Source organism: Myotis lucifugus, unplaced genomic scaffold (genome assembly GCF_000147115.1).
Source record: "Myotis lucifugus unplaced genomic scaffold, Myoluc2.0 scaffold_163, whole genome shotgun sequence".
NCBI classification, from domain to species: Eukaryota; Metazoa; Chordata; class Mammalia; order Chiroptera; family Vespertilionidae; genus Myotis; species Myotis lucifugus.
The window spans coordinates 2,472,220-2,484,212 of record NW_005871211.1 but is presented as its reverse complement, the minus strand read 5'-3'; the positions used below and the strand labels follow the sequence as shown (position 1 = coordinate 2,484,212).

The window sequence follows — 11,993 nt, the reverse complement described above, 5'->3', positions numbered from 1 at the left end:
CAGGATATTTTTTTCATTGATTTCCAGAGAGTGGAAGGGAGGGAGGAGGAGGAGAGAGAAACATCCAAGTGACAGACACATTGATTGGTTGCCTCCTGAACCTCTCCTACCGTGGCTGGGGAACCTACAAGGGAGGCGTGTGCCCTTGACTAGGAATTGAACCAGGACCCCTCTTGTGGGCTGATGCTCTCACCACTGAATGGACTGGCCAGGGAGTGACACTGTATTGATGGTGGTGCATGGTGAGGAGACCTGGAAGAGTATGTGGGCCAAGGGGAGCCCCATGGGAACAGAGCAGGTGTTGAAGTCTGACCTTTACTGGCCAGGGAAGACAGTGTTGTCACTGAACATACAAGGAATGAGGAGCTGCTGGTACTCCAGGGGCAGGTGCTGCTCCACAAGCATGTGCAGGGAGACTCGGTCCGTGCCCAGGCCCTGCCTTCGCATCAGCAGGTCCAGGTCCTTGACCTCACAGTCTTGCTGCCAGCATGAGCAGCAAATGCATCTAGGTCATTGCAAAGATGCTGGAAATACTAGTCCAGGCACTTCTCCACCATCTCAAGAGCCTTCGTCTCCATGGCCATTTTAGCATAGAAGCTGAAGAGCTTAGCATGGTGCTTAGTCCTGTCTTGTAGGGATCTTGATGGAGTCTGGGGCCAGCAATTTGGGCCGGGGGAGGGGGAAGCCTGGCCAATAGAGGCTCCAGGAGCTCTGAAGATAAGAGTGTAATGCTAGTCGGTGGGGCTGGCTCAAGGAACTCAAGTTGTCTGGCCTGAAGAAACTCCGAGATGCAGGAGGCCAACTCTGGACTTGATGTTCTACCTGCAGTGTCCTTATCCTCTGAAGATCCTTCTGGCGCCTTGGCCTCAGTAGCCCCCAGGATCCTTCTGCTTCTCTCACTTCTGTGTGTGTCTCGGGCTCTTCTGCTCTGGCGGATGCTTGTGTTCCTGCTGCCCCCTTCCCTTCACTCATGCTCATGCTTTCTCTCATTGTTTCCTCTGCCTCCTCACCAGCTCCATCCTGGAAGGGCTCTAGTTCATCTTCTCTAGAGATACTATTGCTGGTGTTTGGGAAGCCCAGAGCAAAGGCATCAACCTCCTCTGCCTTTCCTGCCAGAAGCTGGGCTGGTTTCTCAGGACTGTCATTCTACAGCCCAGGCCCACTGCTCCATGCTCCATGTCCCGGGACTGACAGTCCTCTCAGGGGAGAGGGAGAGAGAGAGAGAGAGAGAGAGAGAGAGAGAGAGAGAGAGAGAGACAGAGAGAGAGAGAGACAGAGAGAGGAGGGAATGGTGCACACTGGGAGAATGACCAATCAAAGGCTGGGTGTCCTCCAACACTGTGTCCATTGGCAGGGTAGCAACAGGGATTCTCTCGCCTGGATGAGCCATGGCCACAGAAGTATCTTGCAGATCCTGCAAAAATACACCCACATCTACAGCTCAGCGTGCATGTAAGAGGTCTGCGAGCCAAACCAGGAGAGGTGTGGCAAAGGTCAGATTGAGGGAGCTGGTGAGGGAGGCACCAGAATTCCCACGAGGCTCTGTAAAAGGACCTTGGGAGAGAAGCAGCCCTGGGTCCATTCCTTGCTGAAACTCTGACAATCTCAGCCTCTGCTTCCTCTTGCCAGAAGCTAGCAGACTTGGAGCCAGGGTTGTGTGTGTGTGTGGGGTGGGGGTGGGGGTGGGGGAGGGAGGTTTGAGCTCAGAAAGCTGCAGCTCCAGGCTGCGAGGCTGGAGAACTGGACCACCTGTGGTGCTGGCACTGGCTTCACCACTGACTCTGGCATGGCCATGGAAGATTCCAGGCGGTTAGGAGGATGTTCTCAAGCACAGTCCGGGGTGTCTGTTCCTTCAGATGTCCACTGGTTTGAATGTGGGCCAATCTGCCAATAGACCCGGCTCTGTGGGAATGCCACCTGGCAGTTGTCTTTGGCGCCTCAACCTCATAGAGCAGCGGTTCTCAACCTGTGGGTCGTGACCCCTTTGGCGGTCGAACGACCCTTTCACAGGGGTCGCCTAAGACCATCCTGCATATCAGATATTTACATTATGATTCATAACAGTAGCAACATTACAGTTATGAAGTAGCAATGAAAATAATTTTATGGTTGGGTCACAACATGAGGAACTGTATTTAAAGGGCCAGAAGGTTGAGAACCACTGTCATAGAGGAAGGTGTTTCAAGCAGGGTTCTCTAGGCACCAGCCCAAGTGCTCAGGCCTCGCCCCAGGGTGCACAGGGCCTAGGTATTCAGCAGGCACTGCAGCAGTGTAGTGTTTTAGGCTCATTGTCAGAGACATAGCTGTCTGCCCGCCTCCCAACTGCTGGGGTAGCCCAAATTTTTATTTTTTAAATGTGTTTTTAAGAATATATTTTGATAAATACTCCTGATGGAAGTGGTAACAGAGACATTAAATTAATAGGAAAAATAATCTCTGAGAAAGAAGTTATAATTTAAGTACTCTGTCGATGAGTTGTTATAGTGTTCATAATTAGGTAGTTAGGGATTTTTCTTCATCCTAATCATGATCCAAAGATCAAATTCTCAACTCAAGACACTAATATATCCACTTGGTTTTTTTCTTCTATATTATAGGCTTTTAGGTTATAAAAATGTGCCTAAAATATCCACTGTCAACCCTTGAATAAAGTCTTAAGAAGAAATTTATATGAACACAATGAAATTTACAAATGATGTATTATAGAATTGTACCTTCGAAACATATAATTTTATTAACCACTCTCACCCCAATAAATTTGATAAAATTAAAACAAAATTTTAATAAGTCTCAGGTAAGTTGGGAAGAATATAAACATAAATGTTTCCACCCTATGTCAAAACAAGTAAAATATCTTAAGAAAGACCAAATTAATCATGGAGTAAACATGGAAAGTATACAGAATGCCAAAGCAAAACTAAAGATAGGCTTAAAGCATAGAAAGGACAAAATAATTCATTTGAAGAAAATAAAAACCGAAAGAGAAAAACAGAATCAAGTTTACCACAAATGTTTTATGCTACAGAAAAACTTAAAGAGAATGTAATTTTAATGAGATGTCTGTTTTAAAAATATATTTTTATTGATTTCAGAGAGGAAAGGAGAGGGAGAGAAAAATAGAAACATCAATGATGTGAGAGAATCATTGATTGGCTGCTTCCTGCATGCTCCCCATTAGGGACTGAGCCCACAACTGGGCATGTATCCTGACTGGTAATTGAACAGTGACCTTCTGGTTCATAGGTCAATGCTCAACCACTGAGCATGCTGGCCTGGTGAGACGTCTTTGAATAAAAGATGATTAAATGTGTGAGTGAGCTGAAAGAAGAGATTGTAGAATTAAACAAATAGAGGACCAAAGTGACACCATTGCAGAGTTAGTTAAGTAGAAGGAAGCAAATTAGACAGTGTGGAAAATTAAGATGGTAACAGAAGAAAGCCATCTAGCAGTCTCAGTGAAATGAAGGGGAAAATGATAAAGTAATCTGAGAGATGTTCAGGTTTGTAGTATATAGGAAATGTTGATCCAAAATAAAGATGAATGGTGTGATGGAAGTGAAAATCCAACAAATGGAATTTAAAAAAATACATAATACTAGAAAATATTTCTGAAATTGAAACTAATTCTCACAGATCAAAAGTGCACTGTTTTTAAGAAATTCATTAGAATAACCGATTTCATGACATTCTGGTAAAGTGATTGAATTTCAAGGATTAAGAAAGAATTCATTAGGTATCCAAGAACTTACAAAGGGAATAAATCTGGTTGGGCTCAAATACCTTCATGGAAAAATGGTGTGCCAGAAGATAATAGAACAATATTTACAAAATTCTAAGGGAAGAGTATGTCTTAAGAATATTATAACCAGGAAAATTATTATTCAAGTACAAAATGGCAATACTGGTATACTTATTCATATAAAAACTCAGAGAATATGCTATGCCTCATCCCATCCTAGAGTGAATCCACATAAGAGACAAATGAAGAAATCATTGTAAAATAACTGATGAACATTGAATCCAGGTATACATAAGATAGAGAATAATTGTGAGAAATATTTTTATAAGGTAAGTCAATGTATATTAATAAAAAGTAACATTTAAAATAATAACAACTCTAACTTTTAGATTAATATATTATAATACAGTTTTTAAGTTTTTTTAATGTATAGTTTAGAATATGGCCAACTTCTAAAATTCTGTTAGGAATTTAAAATTTTTATTAAAAATGCAGTAATTCTTTATAATCCAAAGGAAGACAAATTTAGTGATATAAACATTACCTAATTTTATGAAATATAGAGCATCAATGGAATTCATTGGAGCATCTTAGTTTTTAGGAAACATCTGCTTGTACAGGGTGGAGCAAAAGTAGGTTACAGTTGTGAGTACATAAAACAGATTATTCTTGTGTTATTATCTATTAACTAGAGGCCCAGTGCATGAAATTTGTGCACCTGTAGGGTCCCTAGGCCTGGCTGGTGATCAGGGCTGATCGGGGCCTTCCTTCCCCTGGTGGCTGGCTGCCAGCTGGGCCTTCCTTCATTCCGCGCCACCCCCTGGTGGTCAGCGCATAGCATAGCAAGCAGTCGAACTCCCGGTCGGTTGAACTCCTGAGGGTACAATTTTCATATTAGCCTTTTATTATATAGGATTATTGTGTTATTTTCCAAATGAACAACTATAAACCTACTTTTAGCCCCACCCTATATATAGTAACCCTGGTATAGAGATTCTAAGGCTGTTAAGTGATTTAGTAAAAGACATAATCAAAGCTCTTAAAAATAATTAAAGCCCTATGATGAGCATCTCACCCACAGAGTTAGGCATTAACTCAGTGGTTATTTATTTGTAGCTCAAAGATGCAAGATAATATGCTAAGTATTTGACACTTTCTGTCCTCTTTGTAAACTCTGACATTCACATTGGACCAGATAACTTTTTCAAAAATGGTTTTAAATCAAAGCATCCTGTTTAATTCCTTAAAGTGAATACAGGTATCACATACTGTGAAATTCCCATGAAGTCTAAAGGATCTCTTTGGTGTAGTTGAAAAGGTGAAACCTAAGTTGCTCTCAGATGCATTGTTGGGTTTGGAAAAACAGAGGGGAAGGTGGAGTCATCAATTTGGAAAACAGTTTAATAAAGACACAATGGAAGAACTAGATTCATTAAAGCACTAGAGTAAGGAATTCATAAATGAAGTAGAATATGATAAGAGTGGAATGGTAGGTGAAATTAGCTCCTATTGTCAAGAGTCTTCAGAGCTTGCTAAACAGTACTGGTAGCATATTCCTTGCAGATTTTTTAAAAAAGATATTTTTATTGATTTCAGAGAGAAAGGGAAAGAGAAACATCAATGATGAGAGAGAATCACTGATAGGCTGCCTCCTGCATGCCCCCACTGGGGATCGAGCCCAAAACCCTGGCATGTGCCCTGACTGGGAATTGAACTGTGACCTCCTGAGACCTCAATACTCAGCTACTGAGCCACACCAGCCGGGCTCACTGCAGATTTTAAGTGTGTGCATAGGATCCAAGGAAGATAAAGGTTTTGTTAAGGTCAATCTACCTTCAATGAAGGAGATTAATAAATAAATGACTTTATTAATTAATTCAGAGTCTGGATATAACTGTTCCTATTAAGGGAGAGTAAAAGAAACAGATTCTTACCTTTTTGATCATTTTTTGAAATACATAAATGTTTAAGTTTTGTTGACAACTTATTGAGATTTTTATTTTCTGATTTTCCTCATTCTTTTAATAACTCAAAAGTTCTTTTTCAACTCTAAATTAGTTGAGTATTCACTTATACTTTTTCTTTGTTTCCTTTTATTTTTAATTATGCTTAATTCTCTAATTCATTGGGAATATATTTTGTTAAATGGTTTTAAATGAATATATATATATATATATATATATATATATATATATATATATATAGCTATTGTTACATACTTAGTGGATATTCCTACTTTCCCACATATACTTGTGGTCTATATTTTTAAATTTTTAAATTTTTTTTACATGAGAAGATCTCATGTATTTATCAAGGCATGTCTTTCTTTCCATCTATCTCATTTACCTCTCTGTTTTCTCTGTCTCCCATCAACTACTGTACTACAATAACTGGTTCACCTGTCTGTATGTTTAAATACCTTTCTATTCATAGTGGGATTCATAGGCCAATAGCAACATTATCTCTTTGGACCTTATTAGATCCTTGCCTGACCAACTGAATTAAAATCTGAATTTTATAAAAGAACCCCTGATAATTTGAGTGAGCATTAAGATTTGAGATGTGCCCTGACCGGTTTGGCTCAGTGGATAGAGCGTCGGCCTGAGAACTGAAGGGTCCCAGGTTCTATTCCGGTCAAGGGCATGTAGTTGAGGGCACATCCCCAGTCAGGGGTGTGCAGGAGGCAGCTGATCGATGTTTCTCTCTCATTGATGTTTCTAGCTCTCTATCCCTCTCCCTTCCTCTCTGTAAAAAATCAATAAAATATATTTTTTTTAAAAAAGAATCCCATCTGAAAACTAAGATGGGTGGAGGTAGTTTAAAAAAAAAAAGATTTGAGATGCACTGCTTTACTAGATCTCTGAGGGTAAATATTATTTATCGTCATATCTTTATCTCCCTGGCCAGTGTCTGGCACATAGTATTTGCTCAGTAAGTATTTGAAGGAGTACATTAATTAGGTATTTTAATAAGATAAGGAAAAATTTATCTGTGCATAATTACTAAGGAGCATCAATATGCCTAATTTAATGAGGTAAACACAATTTTGAGGAGCCATAGGAGTGCTTATAAATGCTTACAGTGCAGAGGTGTGGATTGTGACTTGTCCTCAATTTTTTGCAATTTTGTATAACATGATTCCTGTTATATGGCACCAAAATCAACCTGAGAACATGAAAGTTGAAAATAGGAATTTCATTTTGCCCAAGGCATGAAGAACTATGGAAACCTAACTTTGGGAAATGGAACTTGCATTTTCCATCTCTCTGATGAGGCATTCATTCTCTGTATTCTCATAGTCATTGTCCTTCTTCTATCTCACTTAATGCTTAGCATCTACTTATCTGTCCAAATACTATAATGTTATGTCCTCAGACGCAGGGACCATTTCTAATTACTTTTGAAACTTCAGTCTGAGAATATGCAATTATTGATTTATTTTATTCTTACTAAAAATAAAGAAAGAAAACTGTCTTGTAAAGACACAATTATGATCATATCCTCTGAAAGAGAAGCAGAGACCTTCCTCCCATGATTTTTCATAGGACTAGAGGCCTGGTGCATGAATTCATGCATGGGTGGGGTCCCTTGGCCTGGCTGGTGATCAGGGCCGATTGGGGGGGCTGGCCAGGGGGAGGGACCACGGGAGGTTGGCTGGCAGAGGGAAAGGACAGTGGGAGGTTGGCCGTCTGGCCACAGGAGGTTGGCTGTGGGAGTGCACTGACCACCAGGGGGCAGCTCCTGTGTTGAACTTCTGCCCCCTGGTGGTCAGTGCGCATCATAGCCACAGGTTGAGCAGTCATTCTGTTTTTTGGTCGCTTAAGCTTATATATATATACACATACTAGAGGCCCAGTGCATGACATTCGTGCACTGGGGGTTGTGGGGGTTCCTCAGCCAGACCTGTACCCTCTTCAATCTGGGAGCCCTCAGGGGAGCCCTCTCCAATCCAGGAGTTTCTGTCTGTCTTTGCAATCATATGAACGAATTGTCTGAGACACCAACTCAGTTTGGTTTGTTGCCCACAGAATAATAGAGGCATTTTTTTTCTTTGCTTCATTGGTGGAGATTTCCTGGAAGTTTTAGGATATCTTCCCTTTAATATTTCCTATACACTCTGATTTTACTTATATCTCTCACCTTTGCTTTCCCTCCATCGCCCACTTCAACAGTAACTTGCTCCAGGCTCACTTTGCTCTAGTGTCTAGGAGATCTGTCTGCCAACAGAACTATGATTCCCAGTATTCCTGGTGCTCTCCATGCTCTGGGCTTCTGCTTCTGGTCCTGGGGCTGCCACCAAAACTACTATTCCCAGAATTCCTGGTGCTCCCTGTGATCTTGGTTTTCCCTTCCTGCTCTGTCTCTGTCCCATGGCCTCCCACTCTGCCAAGTCCCCCAAGCTGCCAGTTCTCCTTCTCTGCTCTCTGTCTGGCTGCTTGGGGAGTCAATTTCCCCAAGTGACTCCACTCTCCGTAGGCTCCTGTGTAGGCAAATTAACCCACCATCTTTGTCGGGTTAATTTGCCTACTCACTCCTGATTGATTGGTGAGCGTAGTGGGGGGGCCGTCAATTTACATGTTTCTCTTTTATTATATAGGATAGATTAGAGGCCTGGTGCACAGATTCGTGCACCAGTGGGGTCCCTCAGCCTGACTTGTGCTCTCTTGCAACCCGGGACCCTCAGGGGATGTGGGAGAGCTGGTTTTGGTCCAATCCCCACAGGCAAGGCCAAGGGACCCAATGCACCGGGCCTCTAGTATGCATATAAGATCTTTAGTTAATTTCTTCCTGCCCTTTCCCCCGCCTTCCCTCTGAGATTCATCTGTCTGTTGCACGTTTTTATGCCTGTGCATTGAGAGTCTGCCCCCTGGTGGTCAGTGTGCATTATAGCTACCAGTTGAACGGTTGGACGGTTTCTTAGGCTTTTATATATATAGATGCTTATAAATATCTTTATTTTCCCAGTTTGGTCATTGTTATGCGATTATCAGAACACATTTTTTATTGCTCAGTTTCTCACTATAAATAAGACATCAACTCTCACCACATTTATTTAATTGTTATGATTTTGACAACAGTCATAAAAACTAAAGAACATAAAAAGTCTTTACACATATTTTATTACTTGATCCCCAAAACAACTTTTGAAGGTAAGATATCATTATGATTACTCTGAGCAAAGTAGTATTGAGAGTGAATTTCTAGTTTCATACTATAAATTTCAAAACATTTATTTTGCATAATGGTATAAACCATACACTCCTAAAGTAGAAGGTTCAATTATTCTTTTATAGAAAGAATTCTGGAAACATTAAGTACAAGAAAAAAAATGCTGATTCCTCTGGAAATTTTATTGTCTGTTACAAAACAATGACAATAAATATCTTTTAAAATAAATTAACTTATTAATGTCATCTTTTATTGAATCATTAATTTTCTTACATGAGCTCATGTATTCTTATAAGGTAAGATCAGTATGCAAAATATTTAATTTTAGCTTTACTTAAAGAATAAGTAGAAGTATTAAGTGTTCTCATATTTAGATATTTGTTCATTGCAAAATTCCAGATACAAACTCTTTATTTGTTAGGTAAATAGATACTGAGCCATTATGGCAGTCAGTCTGGGGTAGGGCTCATGTATTTCATAGATTCAAAGATGCCATTATTTATAAAACTATTAATTTAATATTAAATTTTGTGCAATCACCACTTCATTGACTGTATGCTAAAATTTTAAGATGCTTTCTATTTTCAGATCAATCTTACAACAGAGGAAATCCAGTTTTTTCTGCTATCAGCATGAAAGTAGTGCCAAAGCTAACCAAGGATACATTTGCTCTTTATAAAAAATCTGCTGCCCATTTATCCATTTCAGTGTACCATTTAGAAAGCACTGCCAGTGCTCAATAAAGGCATCAACTGAAATCACCGTCATGGCAACACAAATTGATTCCTTATGTGTAAAAAAATCCCCAAACTGCTGATAGGCTATTTAATATCTCAGTTTCCATGTTATTTCTCTGGAACCTAAAATAGATTTAATCATGTCCTGGTTAATTGTTGAACATGATTAAAAGTTTTACAATATCATTTTTTCATTGAATAGACACATTATTCAGAAACTATGAACATAAATGGCCCTATTGTAACGATCATTACCTAAATTGAGAGATTTTCAGTTTCAAATAATTGAATACGCAACTAAAAGTGGAAATTAACTATATCAGAGAACACTAGGTGGTTCCATGGTTGGTTCAACAGCTCAATGGTGGGACCAATGTGTTCATGCTTTCCATCTCTGCCATTAGCTCAACATATCAGCCCTGTTAAAGTCTATATCCAGCCTAAACCAGCAGTCGGACATCACCCGAGGGGTCCCAGATTGAAGAGGGTGTAGACTGGACTGAGGGACACGCCCTCCAGTGCACAAATTTCGTACACCTGGCCACTAGTATACATATATCCTATATTATAAAAGGCTAATATGTAAATTGTCCCCTTGGGAGTTCGACTGACTGGGAGTTCAACTGCTCGCTACGACGTGTGCTGACCACCAGAGGGTGGCACGGAATAAAGGAAGGCCCCGGCCTACAGCTGGCAGCCCGCGGAAGGAAGGCCCCGATTGACCTTGATCACTGGCCAGGCCTAGCAACCCTACCCGTGCACAAATTTTGTGCACCAGGCCTCTAGTATATATATAAAAGGCTAAGCGACCGGCTGACCAGCTGACCGGCTTGTAGGTATGGTGCGCACTGACCACCAGGGGGTAGACACTCAATGCAGGAGCTGCTGAGTGACAGCAACTTTGTAGCGTGCCCTCTCGCACTCCAAGACCCCTTGGGGGATGTCAGACTGCCAGTTTTGGCCTGATCCCTGCAGGCCAGGCCAAGGGACCCCACTTGCAGGAGGGACCTGCTCACTCCGAAAACGCCCTTCGAGCCCCTGCACTGCCCTAGGTGAGGTTGGCCAAGGAGGGACCACGGGAGGTTGGCTCCAGGGCATGTCCGGCCCATCTTGCCTAATCCCACTTCGCTGGCCACCTTCTAATTAATTTACTTTCAATGTGCATGAATTCGTGCACTGGGCCTCTAGTACATTATAACGCTCTTACTAAGAATAAATGGTTAGTGAAGGCTTGCCAAAATCCACATTCTCCCCATGAGTTTAGACACAGTGCTAATTCATTTGAACAGGTTGTATACAGAATTAATATTGATGCAAAAGGGAGTTTTTATGTATTTATTTTGAGCATAGTCTTGTAATTATGACTTTAATTCACTTTCCTCTGTGTATAAGTTGCCTATTGCCTTTATAACAAATTACCACAAACTTGGAGGCTTAAACAACAGAAATTAACTCAAAATCTGGAAGCTCAAAGTTCTTCGGAGGTTCTAGAGGAGAATCTGTTCCTTACCTTTCCTAGCTTCTGGCAGCTACTGGCATTTCCTGGCTTGTACTGCATTGTCATCTCTTCCTCCACGCTCACATTGCCTTCTCTTCTTCAAGACTGGTGACCTCTTGCAATATTTGGCTCAGAGGGTGTTGAATTTTTAAATACGGTAGCCAGGGAAAGCCTCAGGAATCTTCCCTAAGAAAGGGAAGCAATGTAGCAGAGACTTTAGGATCACCCAAATATCTAGGCTATCTCTGTGCTTTAGACACTTTTCTCTCTTGCTGGCGTGACTGAGTGGTGGCCTTTGGAATGTAGAAAAAAGAGATACATGCCACTTTCAGGCCAGCTACTCAAAATTGTCACAATTACACAAATCTCCTGTTTTCTGTGTGACCAGAGTTAAAGGATTCTAAAATGCTGGTATTGCTGAAAGGTACCTGAAATCTCTGCTTTCATGAGGGAGAACTGGCCAGGGGTACTTCCCAACTTTCACTAAACTGTGACATTAGCAAAAACCAAACCAAACCAAACCAAACCAAACCAAACCAAACAAATAAAACAAAAACCATAAAAAAACCATTAAAAAATACTCCTAAATTATATTATGTTAAACTACTTAGATGATGTAGAGTATATTTTTTAGAGTAGTAAGTGTTAATGACCTTAACCAATAGTCTAGTTCTGCAGCTATCAGAGAGGTGTGTCTCAGGCAGAGGCCCTGAGCCTGGATCAAGTTTGGTGTGCTGGAGGATTCCAGGGTATTTGAAATGGAGCTAGAGGAGGAGAGGAGTAGGAGATGAGGTCAGGAGATAAAGTGGAAATCATGTAGTGCTACTGTTAGATTTGGCTTGTATACTAA

The 11,993-nt window shown here is 41.0% G+C and overlaps 1 pseudogene; it reads right to left on the bottom strand.

The window, feature by feature from the left end:
* Window positions 1–315: 315 nt before the first annotated feature.
* Window positions 316–11,209, bottom strand: LOC102437106 (annotated as a pseudogene).
* Between the last annotated feature and the right edge of the window lie 784 nt (window positions 11,210–11,993).